The 7,415-nt window shown below is 45.7% G+C and overlaps 1 long non-coding RNA gene across 1 annotated transcript; it reads left to right on the top strand.

The window, feature by feature from the left end:
• The first annotated feature begins 2,658 nt into the window (after window positions 1–2,658).
• Window positions 2,659–7,044, top strand: LOC308576457. The gene is made up of 2 exons (XR_014003238.1): window positions 2,659–5,018; window positions 5,854–7,044. It is a non-coding gene; the product is annotated as an uncharacterized lncRNA (long non-coding RNA).
• Window positions 7,045–7,415: the final 371 nt, after the last annotated feature.

Genomic DNA, 7,415 nt, shown 5'->3' with positions numbered 1-7,415 from the left:
GTCACCCGCCAAAGGGCAGAAGAGGCGAGCAGTCCACCTCATCTCTGAGGGTTTCCAGCAAGGGCAGGATCCTGTAGCTTACTTTGGCGACAGAAAATCAAATAGAGGAACTTAGCCACTGTCTTGGTGAGCTCCTGGTCTCTCCCCTGTAATAAGAAGCGCATGACCTGTCTCTGGTTTCCATGTTGGAATACATCGATGGTCTAGAAATTGTTGGCAGAGATCATCAGACATTTTTTATGGCTAGGGCCCTCAAGAGCTGGAGGTGGCCTGGGTCTCCCTGAACCTCTTGAGAGGGCCTGCCCAAAGCTACCCAGCAAGATTGAGGCACAAATAAAGAAGCCAAGCCCAGTCTCAAATCTTCCATTCTTGGGCAAGGTGATTGAGTGGGTGGTTGCTGAACAACTCCAAGCACGCCTAGAGGATGCGGACCATTTGGATCCCTTCCAATCGGGATTCAGGCCTCACCATGGGACTGAAACTGCCTTGGTCACGCTGGTTGATGATCTCCGGCAGGCTAGGGACAAAGGTGAGAGTTGTTTCCTAGTTCTGCTGGATCTCTCAGCGGCCTTTGACACCATCGACCATAACATCCTTCTGGACAGTCTAGAGGGGCTGGGAGCTGGGGCCACTGTTATACTGTGGTTCCGCTCCTTCCTCCTGGGCCGTGTTCAGAAAGTGGTGGTGGGGATGAGTGTTCAGACCCCTGGGCTCTCACTTGTGGGGTACCTCAGGGTTCTGTCCTATCCCCCATGCTTTTCAACATCTACATGCAGCCGCTGGGAGAGATCACCAGGGGGTTTGGGTTGGGTGTTCATCAGTATGCAAATGATACCCAGCTCTACCTCTCTTTTAAATCAGAATCAGTGAAGGCGGTGAAGGTCCTGTGTGAGTGCCTGGAGGCGGTTGGAGGATGGATAGCGACTAACAGATTGAGATTGAATCCTGACAAGACAGAAGTACTGTTTTGGGGGGGACAGGGGGCGGGTGGGTGTGGGGGACTCTCTGGTCCTGAATGGGGTAACTGTGCCCCTGAAGGACCAGGTGTGCAGCCTGGTAGTCATTTTGGACTCCCAGCTATCCATGGAGGGGCAGGTAAATTCTGAGTCCAGGGCAGCTACCAGCTCCATCTGGTACGCAGGCTGAGACCCTACCTGCCCGCAGACTGTCTTGCCAGAGTGGTGCATGCTCTAGTTATCTCCTGCTTAGACTACTGCCATGTGCTCTACGTAGGACTTTGAAGGTGACCCGAAAACTGCAATTAATCCAGAATGCGGCAGCTAAACTGGTGACTGGGAGTGGCCGCTGGGACCATATAACACCGGTCCTTATAGATCTGCATTGCCTCCCAGTACATTTCCGAGCACAATTCAAAGTGTTGGTGCTGACCTTTAAAGCCCTAAACGTCTTTGGCCCAGTAATATCTGAAGGAGCGTCTCTCTCCCCCCCCCCCCCGGCCATCATTCAGCCCAGACACTGAGATCTAGCGCCGAGGGCCTTCTGGCAGTTCCCTCATTGCGAAATGAGGCTACAGGGTGTCCGCCCCATGGAATGCCCTCCCATCAGATGTCAAGGAAATAAGCAGCTATCCTATTTTTAAGACATCTGAAGGCAGCCGTTTAGGGAAGTTTTTAATATTTAATGCTGTATTGTTTTTAACACTCGATTGGGAGCCGCCCAGAGTGGCTGGGGAAACTCAGCCAGATGGGCGGGGTATAAATAATAAATAAATAAATAAATAATAATAATAATAATTGGTAAAGATGAAGGCTGTGACCCAGACTGTGTTCATTTACAGCACACACACACACCCAATCCGGACAAACCTTTAGGAGTGGGAACAGAGGCACTCACACCTGATCTTCATCCCAGCAACTGAGAAGCATGATCTAGAGTTCAACACCACATCTGCAGCCAGGGAGAAACACTCAAGATATGAACCCGGGCTTATCAAGGATGTGGCCTGGGAAGATTCTCAAGGGGCACTTTTGACCCCTGAGATGCTCCACCTCTACACCGTTCTATTTAGATGGCTGGTCTTAACCTCTGAAGCCCTCAATGGTTTGAGCTACTTATGTGCCCACCTGCATATTTGCACCTGTACCATGATGTCCTCTTGGGATGGCCATCCCCTTAGATCCATAAGCTGGGTGATCATGGGGGTGGATCTTCTCCATGGTGGCCGCACAGACTTAGAACTCCTTCGCTGTGAAGAACTGTGGCCGAGGGCTACACATCAGGGTCAGAAGGCCTTAAAAGACTTGTTTCGGTTGGCCTTCCCCAAAATCATTTTTGTTCCGTTTACTAAATAGAGGCTGGGTAGATCTTATTCCATAAGTTTTCTGTAATGGTGGGTGTACACACACTAATAATAATAATAATAATAATAATAATAATAATAATAATAATAATAATAATAATAATTATTGCAGTTTTGACTGAGGTAAACCACTTTGGACGGGCATTTGCCTAGAAAAGCAGTGCAGAAATATTTAAAAATAAAATAAATAAAACTAATTCCCTGATATTAAAATATGAAAGAGGGCACAAAAACAATGTACTCTTTCCCCCTGCCTCCTTTGCTGACTCGCAATGGATGTATGAGTGAATACGCTTGTTTGCATGTATAAATTACATGTGTGCACATGTACAAAAGTATTTTGGAAGGTAGTGTACCTAAAAGGCAGTATGTGAGCATTTAAAATAAAACAAAAAACACATACATAAAAGCATTCAGACTGCCTCAATGGAAAGTCAGTCATTCTTTATTGAATTCCAAAATTATACAAATACTGTGTCCTTACATCCATTTCACATTTTGAATTTGTGTTCCCTCCTCCCTTAAATCCAAATCCCTCCCCTACCCCCAAGCAGAAACAGAGCCCTTGAGTCTACGTAAAAAACTTCCAGAGATTTTCAGACACGGGGAGAAGGGAAGGACAGAAAGTTAAGAGGTCACCTGGACGCGAGTGGGGAAGGTGCGTTTGTAGTGAGATATACGTATGAAGCTGGGAGAAAAATAAAGGCGGGGATCTGAACAGGTAAAGTGTGAGAGAGAGGCCTATCCCATCAATGGTACAAATGGATCCTCCATCCGGGTGATTGGCTCAGTACAGGTGGATGCTCTCAGCCAGGTGCCCTATTTAGCATTCTCCTTGCTTCTGGTCCAGGTCTAACTAGATCTGGAAGAAGGCAGCAACTACTATATAGGCCAGAGGTTTTCCACCTTTTTGTGTCTGCGGCTCCCTTGACCAACTACAGTGGTACCTCAGGTTAAGAACTTAATTCATTCTGGAGGTCTGTTCTTAACCTGAGGTACCACTTTAGCTAATGGTGCCTCCTGCTGCCGCCACACCGCAATTTCTGTTCTCATCCTGAAGCAAAGTTCTTAACCCGAGGTACTATTTCTGGGTTAGTGGAGTCTGTAACCTGAAGCATCTGTAACCTGAAGCATCTGTAACCCAAGGTACCACTGTACGTTCTTTCTGTAGCACCCCTGTGAGGTTCAGGAGCCCAGTTCTGTCACCCCTTCCCTGCAGAGCTGACAGCCTCTCACCCTTTTTCAAATACCCTCCCTTGTGGAGGCTTCCCTCAGCCTCATCTCCTCTCCTCTTGGGAGTCCTCTGGGCAGCCATTGCCACCGCCCTTGGTCTCTGAGCTGCCCCATCTGCCCCAAAGAGAGGTGCCTTCTCACACTGCCCCACAGGGGCCTGGGAAGAGGATGTCCCCTGCCTTAGTGGCTCAACAGAGACTGGCCAAAGGTGAATGTGAGGCCAGCACCTTACCTGGGGAGGCAGCAGTGGGTGCTGCCAGGTGGAAAGGCTCCCTTCAGCACCAGGCATTCACCCTCCCATGCAGGCCTTTCACACAGCACAAGAAAGGCCAGCACAGCCACTGCCTGCCAGGCCTCCCATTTCTCTGCCCATTCCCAACAGCAAGGTCTGGTGGACTGGCTTGCTGGGCTCCCTAGTCCGCTTGCTTGCTTACTCCAAAGCTGCCTTAGCTCCTGGCAACCAGCACCCCCTGGCCAGCCCCAGAGGCACCATTCGCCGGGGGAGCTTACAGCAAGGGCTGCTGCAACAAACAGCTGTGCAAGCCTTTGGGAGGCAGAGAAACAAGAGTAAGGTTACCAGATTTTTTCAATGAGTCCAAGGACACTTTTCAACTTCAGTGGATTTTGTATGGGGACTGATTTGTAAATCCAGGGACTGTCCCTGGCAAACAGAGACGTCTGGCAACCTTAAACAAGAGGGCATCAGAAGAGGGAGGGAAGGAAAGAAAGAGGGACGGAGGCTAGTGTTGCCCATGGCACCCCTGATCACCATTCAAGGCACCTCAGGGTGCCACGGCACACTGGTTGAAAACCACTGGTCTAGACAACTGTGATAGGCTTCTTCTCTCCTCTGGTGTTTCGAAATGACCATCTGGTGGACTCAGCAATGGGATGGCGAACACCTCAAGGGCAAAATATACAGCACTCCTTGGGTGAAAAGAGACATAGGTTTCGGGAGGCCTCTAGGTCACCACGGGGCACCTAGAAGTAGCAGTGGCATGGCTTTTGAAGCGATGCAGGACATGTTCCGCAATAAATGTCAGATGAAATCAGGTAGACTATGTTGTGTGGACAAGTAGCTCCTCCTCGAGTGGGATGGACAGCAAGCAGCCATGGCTACCACTGGTTTCAGGAGAGGACACTTCAAAGTGTGCATTTCCAAAGCTCTCAAACACTGTACAGTTTCAGGATTTCAAAGCTGAGTATACATACTAGCAAACATGTGTGTAGTAGATCAAGTACTGTAACAAGTTTCTGTTAAATAGGTCCACATGTTGAGGTCATCTGATAGGAATAGTACATACAACTTAACCCGGCCCAAGGCATCCGTTTTACTGTGCATTCATGATTATTTGTGGTTGTACAGAATCAATACTGTGTGTGCCTGCAAAAGTTTTGGGGTGGTCACGCTGCTTCGTTTCCAATCAGTGAGTATCCCATAACTTCCTGCTGAAATCCCACAACTGTTTATTCCACAACTGATGTGTTATAGGTTATTTGTGGCAAAAATGTGGTTGCGCTGGGCAAGCATCACGCAAGAAACTAAAGCAGGAAAAATCCACCGTTAATGCCTTACTGTGTCAAGAGCATGCAACAGAACACACCTGCGATAAAACGCCCAAATGGAGGGGCTCTGGGTAGACAGAGGCAACCTGTGCACAAAGGAAATGAAAACAACACAAACTGGAAGGCAAACTCAGAAGAAAACCTCTAGCCAGAACACCCATTTGCTAAAGACTGTCCCAAATAAAAGTCTATTGTGGTGGAGGTAAAATGGAGTATGACGGGTAGGGTGCCCACAAGAATCGACAATTCTTATCACTGTATGAGAAGATCCATGATAATTATAATTCTACTTAGAAGCTCTGTCCCCAGGGACGCTTTGCAGGTGGATCACAGAGTTGTGGGCTCTTGCAGATCTGTAAAGGAGTTTATGTGCAATCCTATGCAACCATACTTAGTAGTATGTCCCTTGGAACTAAATGAAGCTTACTTCACATGCACAGGACTACCCTGTTAACCTGGGAATGGCCAGTCATTAGAGTTCTTGTACAGTGGTACCTCTAGTTAAGAACTTAATTCGTTCTGAAAGTCCGTTTTTAACCTGAAAGTGCTCTTAACCCAAGGTACCACTTTAGCTAATGGGGCCACACAATTTCTGTTCTCTGTTCTGTTCTCATCCTGAAGTAAATTTCTTAACCCGAGGTACTACTTCTGGGTTAGTGGAGTCTGTAACCTGAAGCGTTTGTAACCTGAAGCACCACTTCTAAAAAGTTGTGTAGGTATTTTGGCAGATATAGCTGTCGCGGCTTTTATAACATCTGAGTATGCAAGAAACCTCTGATAAAAACCCCTCCTTCTGCAAGGCGTAGGAACCCTAATATTGCTAGCTTAATCATTTCCGATTTAATCTAAATCCTGTATTTGTAAGCTCTTTGTGGCAGGGACCTATTTTATTATTATTATTATTGCTTAGGTTACACCAAGTACATTGATGGTGCCATGTGAATAGTAAGTAACAACTTGGGCATACATGTTATGCTCACAGGGATAGGACAAAGACTGAAGTCCTAAAGAACAGGACTAGATATCAGGGGCTTAAGTTACAGGAGGGTAGATTTTGGATTAACATTAGGAGAAACCTCTTGGAAGCAAAAACACTTTGACAATGAAACCAATGGGGCAGTCTCTCTGCCTGAACGCCTTCAAGCAGAGACAGTCATCTGTTGAGAGATGTTCTAGATCTCTGGATTTCCTACACTGAGCAGAAGATTAAATGAGGTCTTCTGCAGCTCTTATGATTCTTAAAAAGTTTCCCCTCCCCAAATTAGGTAATATAGCAGCAGGAACTACATGGCACGTCATGGTATCTGTTAAGAGAATGCACAACTCTAATGAAATTGAGTCAAGACTATTGAGAAATGATATATAATGAGATTAAAAAGATGTTCAAGTTGATCGTTTCCCAAGAAACCCAAAGCTGTTCTTTTAGGAATTATAAATAACAATGTATCAAAAGAATTGGCTAACTTATTTATGTATATAACAACAGCAGCACGAATATTGTATGCCCAAAGACCAAAGATAGAAAGAAGGAGAGGTTCCAACAAAGGAAGATTGGCTTTTGAAAACAATGGAGTAATGCAGAACTGGCAAGATTAACAGCAAAGATTAGAGACCAAAATGATGGAAAATTCCTTGAGGACTGGAGACCTTTTATTGAGCATTTAAAGAACTATTATAGCAAGATGAAAACGCGAGCAGGACTTGAAATATGAGCGTCAGCGTTAATTATTGAGATAAATAGGTTAAAATGTATGCATTGAATAGTATATGCGAAATATGCCACATCTAAAGGTAAATATTGAAACCATGGAAGGGGAGGATGGGAAATCAATGGATAATTTATGGTCTTTTTTGTTTTGCTTTTTTCTTGCTTTTTGTGTGTGCAAAATCAATAAATAATATTTACCAAAAAAAGTGAGTCAAGACCATTAAACTAAGCCACCAAGGATCTCAGTTCCCAATCTGTCCAATTAAAAGAAGAAGAAAAGCTAGAAAGAAATAGAAAATAGAAATAGAAAATAGAAAATATTGAGCTCCCAAGATTGCCGTTAAGTTAATGGAGGCAGGTAAAAGAAGCAGATATAGTTTAATACATCTAAAACATTGGTTTTAGATATGTTACTGATGGCTTATTATTGATGATAGAGGAAAATTGGTCAAGGGGAGATTTATCATCATGTACTATTTTCAAATCAAGCCTGGGAACATGTGGTGGTAGGCTAGGGATGGGGGTATCTGTCCCCAACTCCCACCTACTCCAGCCAGTAAGGGGTGATGGGAGTTGCAGTCCAGCAAT

The sequence above is a fragment of the Podarcis bocagei genome (assembly GCF_964188305.1).
Source record: "Podarcis bocagei genome assembly, chromosome: 17".
Lineage (NCBI taxonomy): Eukaryota > Metazoa > Chordata > Lepidosauria > Squamata > Lacertidae > Podarcis > Podarcis bocagei.
Note: the sequence above shows the minus strand (reverse complement) of the source record. Positions and strands in the feature narration are given on the sequence as shown.